This window comes from Capricornis sumatraensis, chromosome 2, assembly GCF_032405125.1.
Source record: "Capricornis sumatraensis isolate serow.1 chromosome 2, serow.2, whole genome shotgun sequence".
Taxonomy (NCBI): domain Eukaryota; kingdom Metazoa; phylum Chordata; class Mammalia; order Artiodactyla; family Bovidae; genus Capricornis; species Capricornis sumatraensis.
In genome coordinates this window covers 136,534,161-136,559,267 of record NC_091070.1, presented here as the reverse complement: position 1 = coordinate 136,559,267, position 25,107 = coordinate 136,534,161, and the positions used below count along the sequence as shown (strand labels likewise).

General features: G+C 40.2%; 1 protein-coding gene across 1 annotated transcript in view; it reads right to left on the bottom strand.

The window, feature by feature from the left end:
* VAV3 (vav guanine nucleotide exchange factor 3) overlaps positions 1 to 25,107 on the bottom strand; it is a 432,262-nt gene that overhangs the window by 343,359 nt on the left and 63,796 nt on the right. The window lies entirely within an intron of this gene.

Genomic DNA, 25,107 nt, shown 5'->3' with positions numbered 1-25,107 from the left:
GGACACTTTCCTAAATATGTATAATACCACTATGGGCCTCAGAAAATTAACAATAATTTCATGTTATTCCATATCCATCCCATATCCAAATTTCATCAATTGCCCACCCAATGTCTTTTTTTTTTATAAGTTGCCAACTATTCTTTTTTTTTTTTTTAGTTTTTTATTTTTTTAATTTTAAAATCTTTAATTCTTACATGTGTTCCCAAACATGAACCCCCCTCCCACCTCCCCCAATGTCTTTTTAAACTGCTTCCCCAAACCCACACCCAGTCTTAGGTCCAATTCAATTTTATCCATTATGTTTTATTTTTTGCAGTATTTTTAATCTAAAATTTTTCCTTTTTTTTTTCCATGACACTGATTTTAAAAGAGTCCAGACCCAGAATGTCCCATATTCTGGATGTGTCTAATTATGTCTTCATGGTATCATTGAATTAATTCCCCCATCATTTATATCTCCTATGAACCAAAGCTACATCAAGATACAAGTTAAACAGTTTTGGAAAAAATATTTTATACTGTGAACTTCCTATTTCATCATATCAAAAGACACAAAATGTTAGGGTAACCCATTATTATTGACATTAGGCTTGATCACTTGGCTAAGATGGTTACTGCCACATGTATCTATTGTAAAGATACAGGTTCTATTTTATATCAATAAATCCTGAGAGCGATAATTTGTTACCATGCGGCTGTTCTTTTTCCCAATAATTTTTCACCACTTTTCATCCACTGATAACCCTTGCTTTAATTATTCCTTTTGAGACAGCAAAATTCTATCTTTCCTTCCACATTTATTGGCTGGTATTCTCACTGAAAAACAAGCTTCCCTGCCCTCCTCCCTTCCTTTTTTTGAAATCTTTGTTTGTGTAATAATTAATTGCAATCATTATTCTTTTGGATGTTCAGATTGTCCTGAACTTGGCCACTGGGGGTCTCTTCAAACTGGCTTCTGTGACCTTTTGACATGACTCCATCAGTCTTTTGTTTTATTACATCAAACTGTCCTAGGCCCACCTCATGTTTTCTCTGCCCAAGTTCTATAATCAGCCACTTCTCCAAACAGTTCCTTTTCAAGTTTTATAGTAAATAGTATTTAGAGAACAAGTCTGAGCATCAGGCTATTCCCAAATTACATGAGCCAATTACATCAAGTGAACCTGTAACTCCACCTTTTGCTTAAGCAATGTATCACCAGCAACAGGAAGAGTTAATGTAAACAAATCCTATCATTTTCTTTGCGGCATGCCTAATAAGGCAACTCTTATCTCACTCTGTTAAGAAAGAAAAAACTTGAGTTCACTGAAGACCAGTGAACACAAGAGTTTCTTTGTGCTTGGAGATGTTATTGGTCTTCGAAACACTGACAGTCCTTTGTATTTAGCAGCTCAAAACCTCTGCCTTCAGAGCTGGTGCACGATGGGCAAAGACAAATACATTTCATTATTTCGTTTCATAACCATACTTTATGTTTGGCCAAAAATTATATAACTTTGCTAAGTTTTTAGTACAAGTGTTAGTCCCTCAGTCATGTTCGACTCTTTGTGACTTCATGGACTCACTGCAGCCTGCCAGGCTCCTACATCCATGGAATTCACCAGGCAAGAATACTAGAGTGGGTAGCCATTCCCTTCTCCAGGGGATCTTCCCAACCCAGAGATCAAACTCAGGTCTCCTGGACTACAGGCAGATTCTTTACCATCTGAGCCACCAGGGAAGCCCATAAAAGAGAACTTTAGGGCTTTCCAGAATTTAGGATGAGGACTTTTAAAACCAGAATTAAATAACTCAAGGATTTTTAAAATATTAAATATATTCATGCATGATTGTTACAGAAATAAAGGATACGCAAAAGGTTTCAATAGCATTTTATCATTTAATACATATTAATGAGGTGCCTTTTATGTATTAGGTATCATAAAACTTCATAAAATGTCCCCCAGTTGGGTACTTATTTATTGAACACATATTAATTGAATGAAATTGCCTAGAACTGAGTATTTTTTATAAAGCAAGTATGATCCAAAATCTGCCGCCAGAAGAGATCAGGCAGAGCATACAAACGAGGAAACGTGTAGCTACATGACAACATGGCAAACGCTATGAAGTCATTCAGAGGTCCCTCAGGAGTCCTGGAGTATCAGAGACAGCTTTCTGGAGTAAGTGATCCACGAGACCCTGCAGGGTGAGTGGGAGTCAGTCACAAAAAGAGGAATGCTCAATGTTCAGGGAGGGGAAGGGAACCTGCCAGACTTGAGTGTGAGGACGCCCAGGTAAACACACAGGATGGGGGTGAATGTGAGATAAGACAAAGAATGGACTGGTGAGGGCAGTGGAGGGGTTCAGAATGGACACAGCTCTCTAGGGAGAAGTGAGAGCAGGGCTGGACGGAGGAGCTGGGACTCACTGAGCAAGCCCAGTGGATGCAGGCTTTATCTAGAAGAGAAGCTGAGGTTTTACATGGGAGAGTGCAATCCTCAGTTATTCTTGAGTGTTTGCTCTATACCAAGTCCTATGTTAAATGCTTACACCTTCTAATCTTCACATTAACTCAATCAGGGAAGGTTTTTGTTCCTTCATATATACTGAGGCTTAGATGTTTAAACAGGTTTATGTAACTGCATATGCCAAAGCAACACAGTTGTAACTCAAAACCAGACATTCTGGCTACAGAGCCTATATCCTTAACTGCTATGTTATACTAGCTCCATCGTGTAGTGTGGAGAATTAACTATTTTTGTTTTCTCTTTATTAGGGAGATTGTGTGAGGCAGATGAGATAAGAACAGGACGGTGTCGTGTTCGTATAAGGAAAAAATCACAGAGATTTGGATTACAATAGTAGAAGGAGAAAGAGAAACAACTCTAGAAAGTAATATGGAAAGGAAATACCTGGTAATTGACCGAATATAGGTGGAGTGGAGAGAGTGAAGGAGAAAAGAATTCAGATTCATAACCATAGCTCCATCCTAGGCACTGCAAAGACAGAGAAGGGATTCACTGAAAATGGTCACTTAGCAAATTAGGAAACAGGTGCCAAGAATTGAGTCAATTAATTCTTATTTTCATCTGGAAAGTCCTGGTATGGAGATATTCCACAGCCCCTCTCTCGGGTATGTTCCGTGACAAGTGACACATTCTAATGACACAGTCCCTGGTCTTCGGCCACAATGCTCACCCTCTCTTCAGAAACGCATCAAAAGCTTACTTACTTACTACAGGTTGAAAAGCACTCGATAAAGATGCGGAAAACCCTCAGAGAGGAAAGCTTAAGACCAACCATGTCTAAGACACCCTGAAAATTATACATCAGGCCAGAGCTCTCTCGGTTAGACAGTTTCCTAACCAACAGCTATCACAACAGATGAAGCTAAGTTGCTTTTTACCTTTGCGGCTCTTGTTACCACTTCAATGCTATCGATACTGATGTTACAGAAAGAAAACACTGAAAGGTCATGCTGCTAAAATTCACAGTAAAATGCTGCAAGACTCTCTTCCCTCTACTCTTTTTATAAAGTGTATGGCTTCCTTTTCCTCTATGTATGTAGAAACCACTTTGACTCTTCTCAATGATACAAATGCAAACAGGATTGCTTCCCTTTTTCTTATCTGAAAAAATAAGCATGTACTTCTCTAAAATTGTTAGCAATATTGGACTAGTGTTAACCGAGGCTGCGTAACAGGAAAAACCTCCACAGCTTATTATGAAATGAGTTATTTTGATCTCAGCTGAGAAATGGTGTCTTGTGGGAAGGTCAACAATTTCTAACACAGCTTCATAACTGCACAGACATGCTGACATATTGTCATTTTCATAGGACCCATCAGTAGCCAGGTCGTCAGATAAAGTAAGACATTTCCAGGGTCTCCTCTCTTTGTGGGACACTCATTACCGCATTTGAAGGAAAGTCTGAATTTCAGCATTTGGCATAACTTGAATTATGAGTGGTCCTTAACAGGCTGACGGACAGTTCTGAAGACACAAGAGAGACCACTAGGAAGCCCATCCACAAATATTAAGGTAAAAGCAGAGCTTTCCCTCTGGGCTGTCTCAGCTTAGACTTAGTCAGGTCTCTGCCTAGTACCCTGTCATTCTAACTCCTCCCAACTTCCTCCCATTTGGAGAACTGGCAGGCTGGAAGGGAAACCATAATAAATTAAGTTTCTCTCCTACTGGGGGTTTTCTATTTCTGTCCATTTTACCATATCCTCTCCTCTCTCCCACTACATCTGTCTTTTAAGATTAGGTCAATTAAATCTTACATCTTCTGGACATATTTTTTAAAAGAAAAGAATAATTTTTACTTCTATGAGGACTTTATTTATCCCTTTTGCTCGTGAGTCAGTAGGTCCCCACAGAAGGGGAATCATTCCCATTGTTCTTTGAAGACCATACTTACAGATGAGTTCTGAATAATTATTAAATAATTACACTGCACTTGGCATCAGTTCAGGACTGCACAATATCTTCCATTTTCCTCTTGATCCTATTATTACAGATAAATGAAAACCCTAAAGGACACTCAGGAAGAAGGCCAAAAATGGAGGAGGGCCATTTCACATCTCCAGTTTTGTGTTCAAATCTCTAAACTAAAACTGCCCTGTTTTCAGTAAACTAAAAGCCAATTATTTCCGTTTTGATCATATGCCAGTCTGCAATTCATTTTTAGAAAATAAGTTTTTTAATTGCTTAATCACAAATATAGTAATTTAGGAACATTGAAAGTTACAGGGTTTTTGTTTTTGTTTTATTTTCTCCATGATGAGGCACTTTAATGGATTATATATAAGTACTGAAATGATTAAGTTCATATGTAGGGCTAAGTTGTATAAACATGTACATCCTACATATTCTGTAGCATCAGACTCACACCTGTGATAATAACTATTTGGACTATATCTGTTTGCCCAACCAATGATACATGAGAGAAATATTTTTGAGAGCAGAGACTACATTTATTTCATCTATGTATCTCCACAGCTTTTTTCTTTCAGTTTTTTTAATTGGAGGATAAATGCTTCACAATGTTGTGCTGGCTTCTGCCATACATCAGTATGAATTAGTCACAGGTATAAGGAAAGTTATGAGCAACCTAGACAGCACATTCAAAAGCAGAGACATTACTTGGCCAACAAAGGTCCGTCTAGTCAAGGCTATGGTTTTTCCTGTGGTCATGTATGGATGTGAGAGTTGGACTGTGAAGAAGGCTGAGCACCGAAGAATTGATGCTTTTGAACTGTGGTGTTGGAGAAGACTCTTGAGAGTCCCTTGGACTGCAAGCAGATCCAACCAATCCATTCTGAAGGAGATCAGCCCTGGGATTTCTTTGGAAGGAATGATGCTAAAGCTGAAACTCCAGTACTTTGGCCACCTCATGTGAAGAGTTGACTCATTGGAAAAGACTCTGATGCTGGGAGGGATTGGGGTCAGGAGGAAAAGGGGACGACAGAGGATGAGATGGCTAGATGGCATCACTGACTCGATGGATGTGAGTCTGAGTGAACTCTGGGAGTTGGTGATGGACAGGGAGGCCTGGCGTGCTGCAATTCATGGGGTCACAAAGAGTCAGACACGACTGAGCGACTGAACTGAACTGACACATACGTCCCTCCTGAATCCCCCTTTGATCTCCCATCCTATCCCTTCCACCTCATCTCCCACCTCTAGGTTGTCACCCCTGCATTGAGCTCCCTGGGTCACACAGCAAATTCCCACTTGCGATCTGTTTTACATATGGTAATGTATATGTTTCCGTGCTGTTCTCTCAAATCATTCTACCCTCTCCTTCCCCCACTGTTCTCTATGTCTGCATCTCCACTGCTGCCCTGCAAATAGGTTCATCAGCACTATCTTGCTATATTCCATACACATGTGTTAATGTACAATATTTGTCCTGCCCTTTCTGACTCACTTCACTCTGTATAATAGGCTCCAGGTTCATCCACCTCATTAGTACTGACTCAAATGCATTCTTTTTTCTAGCTGAGTAATATTCCATTAAATATATGTACAACAATTTCTGTATCCATTTACCTGTCGATGGACACCTAGGTTACTTCCATATCCTAGTTATTGTAAAAAGTGCTGTAATGAACATTGGGGTACAAGGGTCTCTTTCAATTATGGTTTTCTCAGGGTATATGCCTGGTAGTGGGATTACTGAGTCATATGATAGTTCTATTCCTAGTTTTCTAAAGAATCTCCATACTGTTCTCCACAGTGGCTGTATCCATCTGCATTCTCACCAACAGTGTAAGAGGGTTCCCTTTTCTCCACATCCTCTCCAACATTTATTGCTTATAGAGTTTTTAATGACGGCCATTCTGACTGGTGTGAGGTGATACCTCACTGTAGTTCTGCTTTGCACTTCTCTTATAATAATCAATGCTGAGCATCTTTTCATGTGTTCATTGGCTATCTCCATGTCTTCCTTGGTCTGTTTAGGTCTTTGGCCCATCTTTTTATTGGGTTGTTTGTTTTTCTGGTATTGAACTACATGAACTGCTTGTATATTTTGGAGATTAATTTTCTGTCAGTTGTTTCATTTGCAATTATTTTCTCCCATTCTGAGGGCTGTCTTTTAATCTTGTTTATAGTTTCCTTTGGTGTGCAGGAGCTTTTAACTTTAATTAAGTCCCATTTGTTTACTTTTGTTTTTATTTCCATTACTCTAAGAGGTCCCCACTTTTATAATGGATACATTTCTTAATAAATTGATGAATATATGATGATGCAATTTTATCTGCATAAAAGAATAAGTAATCATCATTCCTTGGTAACCAATGAACTCATATGGAAATTTACATTAAATTGTCACCATATCCTCTTACTTATGTTAATATATCAATGTCTTCATTATTAAATTACCTCAGAAGTTGGTGATTTTAATAAATATAAATCAAATAAAGACTTTAAATTAGTAAGCAGTTATGTTCATATGCATCATCTGGGTTACCAGCCCAGAAAGATGATGGTGTGTATTCAGGGGTGGTCGGTCTGCTAACTAGTTTTCAGGGTCCCTGGCCAGCTGTCACCATCACTCACACACACACACACACACACACACACACACACACACACACACACGCGCGCCCTTTGCTGCTTTCAACAGCTTGTCTTCATCAGAAGAGGCACTGTATCCCTCTCCTTTGGCAGGAACTTAGACTTTTAGTTTCAAAGGCTTACTGTCAACCCTAGCATTAGTCTTTGTACCCAGAAACAAAAAGGTTAATAAACAGCATCTTTAATCCTTCTTATGTGTTTCTAGCCTTTGCACTAGAAAACCATGGCCGGGATGTGCAGAGGTCAAAATTAGCCTATTTTACTACATCCATTAACCTGCTACTGAAAGCAGTACACGCTATTGCCTCTAATGAGAAAAAGTAATCCCCAATCACATTTTCACCTGGAACACATCTAGCCTGAAGCACACAAAGAATGGCCCAGTATGCATTCCAGAGAAGCCTGTCTTGCAAGGTTCCTTACTATGAGCACAGAAAAACAGGCATTCCCTTCTGCACAGGTGATTGAGGGACAGTAGCTGTAAGTCAGGATTTTGTATTGGTGGGAGCAGTTCTAACAACAGCAGCAGGGACAGCAGTACCAGCAGAATGGAAGTCGTGGTTGTGGTGCAAGCGGCAGCGGCAACAGAATCAGCTGAACAGCCAAGAAAGCCACGCCCTGTGAAGCAGGAAGTGATAGCCACTGTGACAGGGCTGCCCCAGAAGGCTGGCAGCCAAGGTGGGTGCTCAGTGAAAACAACGGTCATAAATGAGGGAAAGTCTTGGGGCGACACAAATTAGCATTGCCTTTAGAGATGAGCCGTGGAAATCCATTAATCCGAGAGAATGGGAACACAGTTTAGTGTGGGTCTGATCGAAAAGAAAACGCTGTATGCAAACAGAAACAAGGACATCTAACTGCCAGCACCACCCCATAGAGCCAGCCCCCTGGGACACAACCACAGAGCACTCCACACTTCACCCAAGCACGACTGAGAACTCCCCACGGAGCCCCCAGCTCTCCATTCGCTCCCTGGCATGGCCAAAGCAGGACTGAGTAGCTGGGCATGGCACAGGGAAGGAAAGAGTGGAAGGGCGAGTGAGCCTACATCTCTCCCTCCTCACTCACTCTACCCTGGACTCTTGGCACTGGGTACTGTCATAATTGTGATTTACAGATGCGGCTGCTGAGGCTCAGGGAGTGAAATAATTGGCTCTACGTCCCATGGTCAGTAAGTCGGAGAGCAGATTTCGCAGCCAGGTTGTGGCTCCCAAGACCATGCCTCTAACAACTATGACCTTCTGTCTCCTACACAGCAGACTGTGTCCCAAGTCAGGGAACTGGGAGCCACAGCTCCAGCTCTCCAAGAGAAGACAGTACTGTGAAGCAGAGAAATAAATGCACAAAAAGCGTACTGCAACCCTCGAGTAGTTAAGTCCAGAGGCAAGCACTGGTAAGAGCACTAGTAAGAGCACAAGGGAAGCGCTCCATTCCACGAAGGGGGCAAGCTGAGATTCATTCCTCCAAGAAGTGGCTGAACTGAGTGTCAGGGAAGGAAAACAAAGTCATGAGAAGCGATATGGTTAGAAGCAAAGGCCTGGCCTCTTGGAGGAATGCATAAAAATCACAGGGCCTCCACAGCAAGTGCAAGCAAGAGAGCACTAGGGATGAATGAGACTGGGAAAGTCGGTCCAGACCAGATCCCAACTGGATCTCGGAACTCATTTCTCCAAAAGAACATGGCAATGCCTCATAATAATGCATATAACTCTACAGTGAGTAAAACTATATGTCCCAGATGTAGCACAAAGCACATCCACGAAGAATCTTAGTTAATACACAGCAAAGGGCTTCCCAGGTAGTACAGTGCTAAGGACCCACCTGCCAATGCAGGAGATGCAAGAAACTCAGGTTCAATCCCTGGGTCAGGAAGATCCCCTGGAGAAGGAAATGGTGAGCCATCCCAGTATTCTTGCCTAGGAAATTTCATGGGCAGAGGAACCTGGCGGGCTACAGTCCACAGGGTCACAAAGAGTCAGACAAGACTGAGCGTGCATACGTGCATATCGTCCTATGAGGAAAACACTGTATTCCATTCTATCCATAAGAAATTGAGACAAAATCATGTAAGGTCCTGGTAGCTAACAAGTAACAGAACCAGATCCGAGCACCGTCAGGACTCTTCCCTGCCACACAGTGTGGCCCCTGTATTGCTTGTGGTGTGAGGCTCTACAGCAAGGTGAGGACCTGACTACAGGCTTCTAGGCAGGAGAAAGAAATGGCAACCTACTCGTGTTCTTGCCTGGGAAATCCCATGGACAGAGGAGCCTGGTGGGCTACAGTCCACGGGGTTACAAGAGTTGGACACGACTTAGCAACTAAACCATCACCACCACACGCCCCTACAATTTAAACAGACTTGGGCCTGCCCCAAAGAAAGCCAAGGAGGACACTACCCCACAGGAAAGTATTGTAGTCACTTCAACTTTTGGACTTTTTTTATCCTCCTCTGCCCCTAAAGTTTTAAGAAATCTAAGAGGAAGACTGAGTTGGGTTCTGCACAGTGGATGATTCTGAAGATGGGTTTTGTACAGTGGGTGATTTCCAAAAATGCTTTTGTCTCCTGCAAACCTCATTCATCTCAGTTTCTATAGTCTTGTATTGTCTCCCTTCAATTCTGCCCATGCTGGAAATTCTGTCACACTGTTCCCCAGAGTTCACATCCCCCTAACACACATCCCAGACCTCACGCTTTTATATCTGCCACTGCACTGCACCAGTATTCAATACAAACTAAAATTAAAAAAAAAAAAAAACCTATTCTTAGGGAAAACTGTAAAAAAATGAGAATTCTTAAAATACAACAAAAATGTACCTGAAAGCATTATATTAAAAGTACTACCAGTTATATTTTTTCAAAAGCAAGAAAATAAGCTCAAGTTACCTTCCTTAAATATAACCTATTAAGTTAAAAAAGAAACAGATGGCATATTTGTGATTTTTTCCCCCTTGGCTGTGACTAGGGATTGAACTTGGGCCACGGCAATGAAACTGCCAAATCCTAACCACTAGACCACCAGGGAACTCCTGTTAGTGCTTTTTCCTGCGTAAGAAAACTTTCCCTGCAGGAGCACCCACAATGCAAGGCTCTGGACCAAATCCACACTCGGTAGATGTCAGAGCAGCAGCCTGGGGCCCCACCCTTCAGTGTGGGGTGCTACTAGCCCAGCCCATGAGCAACAGTCACAGTGCCTGCCAGGTAACATAGTTCAGGAAAGCTGTGGGAAGCTGATTTCTAACTGATCACTTCAATCACGGGCTGAATTTAGTACAGCTGACCCTTGAAAAACACAGGTTTGAAGTGCAGCGGTCCACTTACACAGGGATTTTCTTTTCTTAATAGTAAAAACTACAGTAGTGCATCATAAATGGCTGGTTGAACCTGACGGTGGGGAGGGACCCCAGACACAGAGGAATACCCGAGGATAACAAGGAAACTCCCATAAGGAGGAACCTTGGATAAACAGAGCTGACTGGAAGTCACATGTGTATTTTGACTGCAGGGAGGGTCAGCGTCCCAATCCCTGAATTGTTCAACAGCCAATTGAACATTTTTTTGACTATACTGACCTACCAAGTGAAAGTTGTTAAAACAGAAATATCAAGTTCAGTCTTACAAATTTAGTTTGAAAAAGCCTGAACTCACATTTTGTTCTTCCAATACCACAGTGCTGTTGTTCAGTCCCTAAGTTGTGTCCAACTCTTTGCAACCCAATGGACTGCAGCACACCGGGCTTCCCTGTTCATCACTATCTCCTAGAGTTTGCTCAAACTCTTGTCCATTGAGTCAGTGATGCCATTCAACCAACTCATTCTCTGTTGCTTCCTTCTCCTCCTGCCCTCAATCTTTCCCTGCATTAGGGTCTTTTCCAATGAGTCCACTCTTCATAACGGGCAGCCAAAATATTGAAACTTCAGCATCAGTCCTTCCAGTGATTATTCAGTGTTTCCTTTAGGACTGACTCCTTTGCAGTCAATCCGTTTGATCTCCTTGCAGTCCAAGGGACTCTCAAGAGTCTTCTCCGGCACTGCAATTTGAAAGGATCAATTCTTCAGCACTCAGCCTTTTTTACAGTCCAACTCTCACGATCATATATGACTGCTAGAAAAATCATAGCTTTGACTAGATGGACCTTTGTTGGCAAACTAATGTCTTTGTTTCTAGGTTTGTCAGAGCTTTCCTTCCAAGAAGCAATCATCTTCTAATTTCACGGCTGCAGTCACCATCCACAGTGATTCTGGAGCCCGAGAAAAGAAAATCTGTCACTGCTTCTACTTTTTCCCCTTTTATTTGCCATGAAGTGATGGGACTGCATGCCATTATCTTAGTTTTTTGACTGCTGAATATTAAGCCAGGTTTTTCACTTTCCTCTTTCACCCTCATCAAGAGGCTCTTTAGTTCCTCTTCACTTTCTGCCAATATAGCGGTATCATCTGCATATCTCCCAGGAATCTTGACTCCAGCTTGTGACTCACTGCCACAATAAATGCCTCCCAAATCCCCATATTTGAATATCCAAACTACATCTGTCATTTTGCCTTTCACACAGAAAATTATTTTTAATATTTTACCAGGCTCAAGTCTCAATTTTCATTTCAAAACTCTTGCTTTTCACATGAAGCTGGGGGCACAAGATACTCCAAGGCACACACCACCCATAGCTTAGATACTCAGCTTTCTGATGTCTCATGATCCCCACTTTTCTTGACCTCTTTATCAGAATGATAAACATTTTAATTTTTCCAGCACATTTTTAATTTTTTTCAGTTCATTTCCTACTTTGTCATTTCTCTGTGTTAACAACAAAGTGGGAAAGCCATACTGTTAAATTTGAAACAATTACTAATTTTATAAAATACCAGATTATCTGGGCTCTAGTCAGTCTGTTAACTTCAAAATTTTCAGAGGCTTTTTTTGGTAAAATATCTTTAGGAGTGTATTTAAGAGCTGTGCTAATTTCTGTACATAAAGTACATATAATTTCTGTATATAAAATATAATGACTAATGGCCACTTTATAATTTTTTGTGTTATTCACTCAATCATGTCTGACTCTGCAGCCCCATGGACTCTAGCCCACTAGGCTCCTCAGTCCATGGAATTCTCCAGACAAGAATACTGGATTGGGTAGACATTCCCTTTTGCATGGGATCTTCTCGACCCAGAGACTGAACCAAGGTCTCCTGAATTACATGCAGATTCTTTACTGTCTGAGCCACCAGGGAAGCCCATATAATCCTAGCAACATTATTATACCTACTGGCATAATTAAGTAACGGAAAACACTGTTATTAACCATATAGTGTCACACTGACTTTGTTGAAATTAGACATCTATAACGCAACTAAAAATGAAGGGTGACACATTTCCCCAAGTAATTTCAACTTCAGAAAAGAGGCATTTTCTCTAAAATTAACCCCCAAAATGTTTAAACTCCCATTCAGATCAGCAGCTTATTTAGCTCTAGACTGCTGCAGTCCATGGCGTCGTGGAGTCGGACACGACTGAGCTACTTCCCTTTCCCTTTTCACTTTCATGCATTGGAGAAGGAAATGGCAACCCACTCCAGTGTTCTTGCCTGGAGAATCCCAGGGACGGTGGAGCCTGGTAGGCTGACGTCTATGGGATCGCAGAGTCGGACACGACTGAAGCAACTTAGCAGCAGTAGCAAGCAACCTACTCCCCCCTTCCTCCTTCTCTCACTCCAGAGGATAACAGCACTTTCATTTTTCTGAGTGTCTTTCAGCAGACTTCTTCTGCACACTGAACAGCTTGGAATAAATCTGAATAACTGAATAACCTTGAAACAAAATTATTCTCATACAGATCACTGGGTTGTTTTGTTTTTTTGCCTAATTACACTCTATTTTCTGCCCATATTTCTAACCTCTCTAATTGTTCTTCTATATACACCCACACCTCTTCCAATTTAGCATCATCCCCAAATTCTCTGTGTCACTTTTGATTTTATTACCCAACAGAGAGTCATCTTTATGCTCCAGATTTTGGCTCTTCCCATGATTTCACAAGAATTTTTATTAAAATAAAGTTATAGCTTTTTCAAAGTTAAATAAGAATACATAGGCTCTGCAGTAAAATCATGATATTATCAAGAACTGAATTACAGGTCAGATCAAATCTGTCCTATATATGTCATCTGTATGTTTACACACATGCATGCACATATGTGATTTTTTTTTTTCAATAAATAGCACTGCTTCAATATAGTATCTCATTCTGGAAATAGTAACCAGGCAGAAATACACCCTAATTAGGTGCAGAAAATGGTCCTTGGTCTTTCCTTTTTCCCACCTTTTTCTTAGCCTCCCAGTAAACTCTGTTATCTCTAAATCCAAGAGATTTGTGCTTTGTTTAGAAAACCTGTCACAACCAATCACCGGCTCTTCTCACCACATCTTTCTTGAACTCCATATCAAATTAACAGTGTTTTATTACCAGGCTCAATACAAAAATCTAAAAGGAAAAAAACTAATGGATGTGTTAATCCAGTTGTTAATTCCCACAGCTGGATACCTTTAGTATTCTTTGAGTCAAATCTCCCCGTGAACTTAACTTCTGCAAACTCAAATCTGCCCCCAACTTAGCCTTTTTTCTACCAAAGATTTAAAAAATACTTTTAGGTCACACAATTTAAACAGACTGTACTACATCATTCTAGAACTGTCTTCTCTAAGTAAATGTTCATAGGTTGCTTCTTCAGCAGTAGTTATCCACTGCCACCCGAATCCTATAAGGAAGTTGTGGACTGGGTGTTTTGTTTTGTTTCTTTAATATAACACCAATTGAAATGCTATTGTATGATTTTTGAACAGTTATTTGTAAATGTAGTTCCCCCTACCTAAAATGGCACTTCCATAAAAGACCACTGTCCTGATTTACCATGGATGATCTTTAAGCCCTACCGTCCTGCTTTAATTATTGACCATGTTCCTGTCATTTATAAAAAGTTGTCTGTACCAAATTACATCGTCATTTTTCTTCCTCTTCCTAGAACATCCCTCACTCTTTACAGTACCACACTCATGTGTTAAGGCTTCCCTGGCAACTCCAGGTAGAGTTGGTCATTCTCTCCTTTTGTTACATCACTTTAATCATATATCTTTCATGAAATGTACCATATTGTATAGTAAGAAGACGTTTTTATTCATTATTATTTCCCAAACATAGACTAACACAATACACACACATGCACACATATATACATATACAGGAATGCACACATTCACTCATACACACAATACACACTGTGTACAAAGGGTAATAATACTGGATACCAAAAGGAATAAGAACTAGGAACAAAAGACCTGGGTGTAAATCCTGGCCCTGTCATCAAGAATTATGTGCTTGTGTGGACGTCACATATTTATCATTATTAAGCAATCACTTAACCCATATGAGTCTTGGTTTCTCAATTTATAAAACAGAGATAATCTATGAGAAATCCAAGTTCATTAATTCATTTCATCTATGAAGCACCAACTGAGTGCCCATTAAGTGCGAGGCATCATCAAGGACAGGCTGATGCCAAAGACACAAGGCTGATATAAGGATAGATGCTAAAATAGAAGAGAATACAGAAAAGCCCCTTCTCCCAGGGAGTTCATAGTCCAGGAATTAGCACTTAACCCTAAGGAATTATAGAAATGTAAGCATCATTACTATTCTCTTCACCTTCCTGTAAACTCTATCTATACATATATAAAGAATGAAATAAAGGCACTGAATATGGATTCACTAAAAATTATAAGGATCCCATGAGATTCTTTTCTGAGTGATTATTTTTTCCTTGAATTTCTGCAAATCAAGTATTAGGCTTTTCATTTTATACTCAAGCTCTTGAGTTTACAGAAGACAATCTTTTCTTGGCCTAGTCTTTCCCCATTTTGTTTTTGCAGATTAACATAACATATAATTGACATAACTTATTTAACATGTACAATGTGTGTCAATTTGAAACACTTTACATATTGCAAAATGATTACTACCACCATAGAGTTAGCTATCACCTCCATCATGTCACATAATTACCATTTCTTTTTTTGTCTTATACCCTCTTTAACAGTCACCATTAGTATTTCAAGGTCAGTTTTACTTATCTCTTTCCCAGGTACCTGTTTGCATGAGGTTTAGGATTAGGCTAAAAGCCATCTGGCCTCCAGTCTATGGGTAATAAAAAGGATCTTCCAGATGATTCTGGATGGAAACTAAGATAGCTCAACCAAAACCAGGAAGTGCAAAAATTTTTTAATGTATTTATAGGAAAAAAAAAAAAAACTTGGTCAAGTTGCTAAAAGCTCTAGCATCACCTTGCGAATAATACTTAATGAGTCAGATGTTCATACTGTCAGTCATCCTATCACTGAACATTTTCATTTTTAGCACTATAATTTATTTTAGAACTTACTCCATCTGCAAGATTTATAAAAATTTTAAATAATTTTTCTATTAATATTTTATTAGACTAAATTTTAAGTGTTTGCTTTTTAAAATTTGATTTTTATATGTCTAGAAAAACACTTTTCCCAGGAGTACTCATCTCCAACTTTATAATAAAAATCAAAGAATAAAAGTGTTTGCTTAACAGTAATCTCTTTTTCTGCAGAACCCATGTGTTCTTCTGAGCAAGGTTATCTGGAACATCTTTATTAAAAACATCAAATGCCAAATATGGCATTCTTCTCATTCACCATATTCACCTTTTTCCCTAAGTAGTTGTCGGTCTTCATTATATCCCCCACAAGATCACAAGATGACAAAGTTCCCTCATGAGGTAAATGTCAAGACTGCCCCCTGCAAGAACAGCACATCACAATTTACCAAGAACACACATCAGTTCCTGCACAGCAAGTCTCCAGCCCCAGGAAGGAAAGGAGCAGCAAAGCCAGTCAACACACAGGTGGAACGGCTGCTGACTCAGTCCTTCAACAGCGCTCACGTGAGAGCCAAACCATTTTCCGTAACTGATCAGATACGGACATTCCTTAACATTTTAGGCAGAAATAGTCACTAGAGCCGACACTCCAAATAATAGTATATTAAACGTTTGTTCCTTTAAAGAAAATCTGACACAGAGATAATTCTGAAGAAAAATCCTACTGCAGAGTGAATTTGAAAATTATAAAAATCTAATGTGTAGAACTTAAAGGAAAAAAAAAACTAGAAGGAGAAAAAAACAAATTTAATCTGGCACCAATTTATTAAGTAAAATGTCCTTTTATGATAGTTTTTTTTTTTTTTCCTGGCAGCAGAAAATTTCAGTATAAGTTCTCAGACATCCTAACTAATACAGGCTTAAATCTCATTATAAGCAAATTGATACAAATCTCATCATATAAGAAATTTTATTATAATGAAATTAAGTGTTTAAAATAACAAAGGGATTCCTAGAGCTTGTCAGGCAGCCCACAAGAAAAGGGGAAGGGGAAAAAGAAAAAGACAAGGGAGGGAGAAGATGGGGAAATCTGGTTGCATTATTATTTATATAAATGCTTCCCTATTAACTGTACATTTTTTAAATGATGGATGTCAAATACTACATGGTTTTACCAGCAACTACATAATAGTGATAATAGACATCTTTAATTTCAAACAATTCACTCATAATTTAACACAGTTATCCAATGGACCTTCTCAAAAATCTTCTCTCAATGTAAGATAACTCATATTCCTGGTGTTCTAGTTGCCTGAAGCTGCCCAGTCCACTACACAAGACAGTTATATTTGTTCCAATACAGAAGATGTTTCATTTAAATTATTCTAATTTATTTACCATTGATTCAAGTGCCTTTCCCCCTCCATAGCCCAAACCTCCCATAAAGTTACCACCAACCCAGATGCCTAGGGGTGGGGGTGGGGTTGGGGGCGGAATCAAGAGGAAGGGACTGAGATGACCCAGTCAGTTTGAAACATGTAGGAAAAGAAGAGCTATGGAGAGGCAGGGGAAGCAGGTACTTGAACACAAGTCCAGAGTGACTGTAAGAACTTAAGGCTTCAAGATTTCAGAGACTTAGACCCTTCAGTTTTACCCTCAGGATGCAAGCTGGGAGCTAAAGCCAATCTGATTTCCTCAAAAGCAAAGACCACAGCTAACATCTGCTTTCTACCTATACTATACCTATAAAGGTATTTCGTTCACATGGCTTATCATCTATCATTATAAAAATAACACAGGAATAATATGAGTAGAACTAACATTTACACAGGTCTATGTGCCAGGCACTATTCTAAGCATCACTGTGTGTACACACACACACACACATATACACTCATTCAATTGTCCCATCAATCCTTTGGGTTAAATACCTCCATTTTACAGATGAAGAAACAGAGGCAGATAAAGGTTAAACTCTTGTCCAAGGTTGACACACAGACAATAAGTAGAGAGCAAGGTTTCAAACTTAGGCACCATGGCTTCAAAATCACCACTCATAACTACCACATTATCCTAACAGCACAGGAAAGAAAGCTTCAGGTGCTTGCCTACTTCACTGACTGCTGTATACTTCTAAAAGATCATAAAATAACATTATTTACATTTTATTAAATAGTAATCTCATTGATTATGTGTCCCATTTGCTCAAAAATGAATTACATAAGACTTTTGCACAACTGTTAAATTTTATATCTGATAAATATGAATCACATGGAAATATACAAACTATTATTATAGTGCATATGAAGCTCACAGCAATTTACCCACAAAGTGATTCAGCAGAGAAGTGCTATTGCATACACAGATGTGTACTGAGGTGACATTGGAAATGCCATGCATTTGCTCCAGTGGGGATCCAGCTCACCTGGGACTCCAGACAGGAAGTGGGTCTCCCTGCTAGAGCAGGGGCCTCACACTCCCCCATGGCCACAGCACACCCAAGACTCTGACTCCACCTGGACAGCACAGGCATACAATGTTCAGGTCAGAGAGCCAGAGAACTGCAAACTCACACAGCCATTTCCACAAACTCTTAGAAGGCAACCTGCATTTGGCAGAATGTACCGGATATAAATCAAGTATTAAAAAGAAATCAATCGCTAAAGCTCTCCCTCCACTTAGAGACTTAGACTTCATTTGAAGAGGTCCTTAAGACCTGGCCTTTAGAAAAAGACAAGCATGCAGAGCGCCCCCATCCCTTTCTCCACTCAAAAACTATGCTTCTTCCAATATCATCAAGATTACCACTGTCTTCACTCATCAAATTAACTGCACAGCAGCCCATATTACCAATTTTATGTCTGATACACTGGATATAGTCTATTTAGTGTACTGCACTGCTTTTATTGTTCAGTGCTAGTCAATGAAAAAAACGCTTATAAATGTTAAGCTATCTATCTGCTCACAAATTTGTTCCCACATAATCTTTATCTACTATAAAGTCCTTTAATTCCTTAAGTATAAAATCTCCTACCACAGAGAAACCTGTGAACCCCAGCCTAACATTCTAGAATGGAGGAGGAGGTACTGCGGGCATGAGCTTCTATTTCTATAATCTTATCTTTAAAAAGGCTGGTATTCAGTTATTAGTCAGGGATACAATCTCTAAAAAACTGTGTTTATAAGAATGTCAGATTCTGTGTATAACATGTTTCCAGATCTATTGTATAACCCACTGTTTGTATTAAGTATTAGAGAGGGACTCTGACGCATTTGCAATGTAGTCGATCATTTAGGCCATACCGGACGAAAGAATGTCTTTTTCAAGTTTGACCCTTAACACTGATCAGATCCTCAAAAGGCCCCTCCCCAGAAATAGACAGGAAGAGAGATTCACTCTGTTCAAGTGCTTGGCACTCAACAAATATAGAGGGAGAAAAACAGCCTGACCCAAAGAAATCTAAAACCTGTAGTAAAGTTTAAGCCAGTACACAAAGGGCCATAACACAAGGGACAGGAAGCAGCTGTGACAACTGCCCCAAAGTGCTAAAGACCCAAAGCCACACAGAAGTACTAAGAGCTCTCATAGCAGGGGCTGGGGCTGTTTTTGCATCTCTGTTGCCTAGAGAGACACAGTGATAAATATATGTTTAATGCGCTAAATTAATAAATCCCTTTGAATATTTCACCAACAACATAAGGAAATGGGACGGTGTCTTAAAAGATCAGATTTTCTTTGCAAGGGAAGCCCTACGAACTGGAAAAGCAGAGAAAGGGTGAAGGCAAAGCAGAGAAACGAGAAGGAGAGGCGAATGTGAGAAGAAAGAGGGAGGGGGTAGCAGCAATGTGGACAACGGATGGTAGGAGGCGTGTGGAAAGCTGAGAAAGCCGAGGAAAGGGAGGGGGTGCGGCAGGAAGGGGCTGCCGGCACGCTGATGCGGATCCCACAGCCCCAGCTAAGTCTGGAGGCCTTTATGCTACGGGACAGCGAGTCACATCGTTTGACCTCGTGCCCCACATCATGTGCACACATCCTGCCCATTGCACAACAGCTCAGTAAGTGCAAATCATGGTGGTTCCTCAGAACTGCTTATCTAAGCTCTCCTGGTGGTACTTCTAGCATTCAGAATTACACACTTCCCACACTGATGCTGTGAGAATCAGTCCTCTCTATTATGAAATGAAGGTGACAGAAAACATTTTTGATAATTATACTACAGCCCTTCCTTGTAGAACTGTCCCCAAGCATTTTCCCACACTGGTCAATAAAATCCGAAGTCTCAGAATCACTATTTTTTCTAAAATACCACATTTTAGATTTTTTTCACTAAAAAGAAAAAAAGTTAAAAATATGAGTAAATAAACCCTTACCTAACTTGGAATCTATTAAGTATTATGTGGGTTTCTTTTTTTAATTTTTATTTATTCTTATTCTTGTGTCTTTGTTTCTGAATGGGCTCTTCTCCAGCTGCGGTGAGCAGAGGCTACTCTCCAGGGGCAGTGCGCAGGTTACTAACTGCAGAGCCTTCTCTTGTTGCGAGGCATGGGCGCCCAGGCGCGTGGGCTCCGGACTTGCGACTCCCCAGCTCTACAGCACAGGCTCAGCAGTTGTGGTGCACAGGCTTACTGCTCCATGTTGTGTGGGATCTTCCTGGACCAGGGATCAATCCTGTGTCTCTCCCCTGCATTGGCAGGCAGATTCTCTACCACTGAGCCACCAGGAAAGATCTCAAGTGATTTTTAGATAAAAGAGATTTCATTACTCTTATGAATAAAAATGTCAGTACACTTTGAGAAAAAACTGATAAAATCACTGATGTTAAGTTAAAAAAGCAAAAAAGCAGATAAAACTCAATACCTGTAGAATGACCTCATTTTGTAAAATATGTGTGGGAGGGTGTGAGCATGTGAACACATATATACGTAACACGTGTATATATACATACATGTATACTCGTATCAATAAATTTGATAATGGCTATCTCTGGGTAGTGAGATTTCAACTTATCTCCACTTTCCTCATAAATATAAATAACTTTTATAAGCAGATGCATTCTTCATCTATAAGTTTGAAAAATAAAGCTGATTTAACTTTGGAAAAATAAATATGAGAAAAAAATAACATGAGAAAATATTTATCATCAACTCCTTGAAGAAATAATGAGTTTCTACCATCACCAGTGACCTTCTGAGTAAACTATGGTTCTCCCCCACCAACCCCATACATAAGCCTGGTAGACAGGGATCTCTTTATATGTACATTTAATACGTCAGTTTACACTAATAATGTAAAGATGGTTTTTCCTTTTAAAAAAAAGATTTCAACTTCTAGGGTCCCTACAGGGCAATAGGAAATCGTCAGTTGATTCCTGGCTTATTATGTTTTATTATACTTAGCAACTTAGATTGTTTTTACACAAACACCTACAGAATACACCTCAGAAAATACATCTTCCATAAACTAACTAAATGTGCATACATTAGATTATATATGAATATAAATAACCGAATGTTACATTTGGACATGTCCTATCACTTCATGGGAAATAGATGGGGAAACAGTGGAAATAGTGTCAGACTTTATTTTGGGGGGCTCCAAAACCACTGCAGATGGTGACTGCAGCCATGAAATTAAAAGACACTTAACTCCTTGGAAGAAAAGTTATGACCAACCTAGATAGCATATTCAAAAGCAGAGATATTACTTTGCCAACTAAGGTCCATCTAGTCAAGGCTATGGTTTTTCCAGTAGTCATGTATGGATGTGAGAGTTTGACTGTGAAGAAGGCTGAGCGCTGAAGAATTGATGCTTTTGAACTGTGGTGTTGGAGAAGACTCTTGAGAGTCCCTTGGACTGCAAGGAGATCCAACCAGTCCATTCTGAAGGAGATCAGCCCTGGGATTTCTTTGGAAGGAATGATGCTGAAGCTGAAACTCCAGTACTTTGGCCACCTCATGTGAAGAGTTGACTCTGATGCTGGGAGGGATTGGGGGCAGGAGGAGAAGGGGACGACAGAAGATGACATGGCTGGATGGCATCACTGACTCAATGGACATGAGTCTGAGTGAACTCCGGGAGTTGGTGATGGACAGGGAGGCCTGGCGTGCTGTGATTCATGGGGTCGCAAAGAGTGGGACACAACTGAGCGACTGAACTGAACTGAACTATAATAATGAAACACGCACAAAACACCTTTTAAGTTGTTATACACAGTGTAGATCAATTTAAAAACCATCCTTAGTAATGGGAAGATTCTTCATCCTAACAGAAAATTAGTATATCAACATTTAAATCTAAGAAAGGACTACACTTCAAACCATGTGTCAAATGCCCCTGAGTACTGAGGGTACAGAGATGAATGAGCTGCAAGGCCTACCCTCAAGAAGCTTATTATCCATCAGGGAAACAAATACACCAACAAATACAAGTTCACTAAGACAGTTCAAGTAATATGATGAAGATGATGGAAGGATGTACATGGTTCTCCAAGGGCACAGGGAATACAACAGTTATTCCATCTAGACCGGTGGGGTTGGGAAAGTTTCCTAGGGAACTTTTTTCAATCCAATTATTATTTCTAACAAATGAATTACAAAGACATCTATTTCTTTCACTATGGACTCAGAAAGACAGAGTGTCAAGAGCATAGTCACAGAGATAAATTAAGACAAAGAACCTAGAGGTGAGCTGATAGAGGTAAGCAGCCATCCAGTCACATCAAACACTGCATATCATTTTCTAGCACTTAAGTTTTGTGAAAGTCCTGAGTAAGGCATAGTTCCCTCCTCGAGAACTGCACAGCCCACTGGAGGAGAGACACAGGGACAAATCATTACAACACCATTTGCTGATGGCTGTAAGAGTGGTGTGTCTCAGCCATGGGAACAGTTAACAGTTGATGACACAACTACACGGTGAGCGTTCAGGGAAGGTTGAAGAAACAAGGAGCCATGTGTGGGCTCAGAGGACAGGAGAGGTCACTAGATGGACTTTCTGAGGAAGTAGGATGTACCTGGGCTCAACAAGATCCTTTGTGCTGTTACTTCATCATCCTTGCTGCTGCTGCTGCTGCTAAGCTGCTTCAGTCGTGTCCAACTCTGTGTGACCCCAGAGACGGCAGCCCGCCAGGCTCCCCTGTCCCTGGGATTCTCCAGGCAAGAACACTGGAGTGGGTTGCCATCGCCTTCTCCAATTCATCATCCTTAGCTCATTCTACAAAACACATATTGTTCCCATTTTCTAGCTAAGGTACATGTGGTTAAACAGGTGAAATAACTTGTCCAAAGCCAAACTAATAACAACAGGTGAGGCTGGGTTATAAAAGCAGAGCAAAAGTCTCACTTGGCTCCTCTGGCTTTTCCCAGACAGCTAAGCACAAAACATAAGGCTTACTTTGATCCGTATCCTGACTGGTTTCAACCTGATTTCTTCAGGAGTCTCCTTTAGGTCTTTCAACACTTCAGTCTCCATAAAACTTCTATTTCTTCTACAGATTCATACATTTTCAGCATGCTTATTATGTATCAGCAGGCATTTGTGGCTCACTAAAATTATCCCTACTTCCTCCACTTTTTGAGAAACTTCAACCTGCTCTGGACACACTACAAAGTAAAACTCAACTCTTGATATTTCCAGTAATTGCAACAAACATTTATCTATGGACAGACATCCATTTGTTACACAGTATGTAAGCTGAGGTACTTAGGCAACCCACTAAAAAGAACAGGGTTTATGAAGTGAAAATATGATACAATGTAGTCACAAAGTAACACTAGCTACAATTTATGGAAGAGATAAAAGTTACCCAAACTTGCCCACTGGTGCATGCAAATTTAATATCTTCCCTACATTCTTCTGGAAAAAACGTCTTTGTTAATGATTGAAAGTCATCAGGGCAGTATCTGAAAGTTGGTTTTAGGTCATCACCATTAATAGATAGAGGTGAGAAGTTTTCTTTTCCACACAAACAGTGAAATGCCACACCTTACAAAGCCCTCACATTGAGGGAGCCACACTGTATCAGACCCACATCCAATCTGTTGTCAAGACAAGTCTCTAAACTGTGAGAGCATAAAAGTTGATGAGTACAGTCTTGTTACAAAAAGACCAGTGCCTCTAAACCACAAAGACTGCTCACAGATGCAGTGTGATTGACACCATTTTTCTAAATGACCTTATAAATGATCTGCTGTAACAGCTATGTTCACCATGACATAAAGAAGAGATGGCTCAGTTAACAGAGGTTACAATATCACAGTTGGGACAGGCCTTTGTGGCCTCTGTGAACTTATCAGCCTTATATCTCACACGCAGCTATTTATGGTGGTGGTGTGTGATTAAAACTCCCAGGAAAACAGTCCAGAAGTTCTCCATTCACTCAGTCTTATGTTATTAATAAATTTTTTCTGTCTTGTGTTTTATGTAAATACAATTTCTATAAAGCCATCCACTTTATAGCAGAGACTCGGTAATAACTGTCACCCACTTACACATAAAATCAACCAATGTCCAATAACATTAGTAATGCTGTACTTAGTAAAGATTACGAGTCTATAAATACATAGAAGTCAGACCATCAGAGGAAAATACAGCTATAAAAACTGATGATATGATAAGAGAAACATCATTTATATTGCTGGGCACCGAGGCAATGTATCTGACAATTTACCTAGGTAAAATAATTTACCGAGGGCAAGTAATTCACTGAGAGCAAGTAATTTACTGAGAGCAAGTAATATCCAGTCTTTCTCTCATGATCTATTAACAGTAAGATTATTAAAATAATCTATCGTTCCCAGGATATTTTAAACTTTGAAAAATCACAGGAACACTCCACGTCTGTTAGACACTGCCTGAACTACTGTCTCAAATTAGTATGCAGTTTCATTAGACCACACTGCATTCCTTTCAATGATACATCTTTTCAGCAGTCACTGCAATTTAAAAAAATAATACAGTTGCCCCTTGAACTAGAGAAGGAAATGGCAACGCACTCACTCCAGTATTCTTGCCTGGAGCATCCCAGGGACGGAGGAGCCTGGTGGGCTGTCGTCTATGGGGTCGCATAGAGTCGGACACAACTGAAGCAACTTAGCAGCAGCAGCCCCTTGAACAAAGTGAGGCTTAGGGGCCCGGCCCCTCAGTGCAGCAGAAGTCAGATTATCACTTTACAGTCAGCCCTCTGAGTCCACGGTTCCGTACCCATGGACTCAACCAACCACGGACTGTGTAGTACTACAACACATATTTGGTGAAAAAAGATCTGCACACAAGTGGTCTCACACAGTTCAAGCCTGTGTTATTCAAAGGGCAACTGTGCAGCACATCAATCAGTGTGGAACAGGAAATGAGGATATGGGGATGCGTAACTTTATTCTAAGATCTGAGAAACTGTGGGGCCAGCAGGCATATATATCTCATTAGCAAGCAGCTGTGAGTATACAATAAATAAAAATAAAATTTATTTTTCCTTTTCATTTATGTGTATCCTTTTTTCCCCCAACAACTATTATGTTGTCTAGAGCTAACTACTTTAAAACAAAAATGCTAAGGTTGTTTTTTTTGTTGTTTTTGCTATTTTGACCCAGGGGTGAATCGGGGGTGGCGGTTGGGGGCGGGGGTTGGGGGGGGTGGAGGACCGGAATC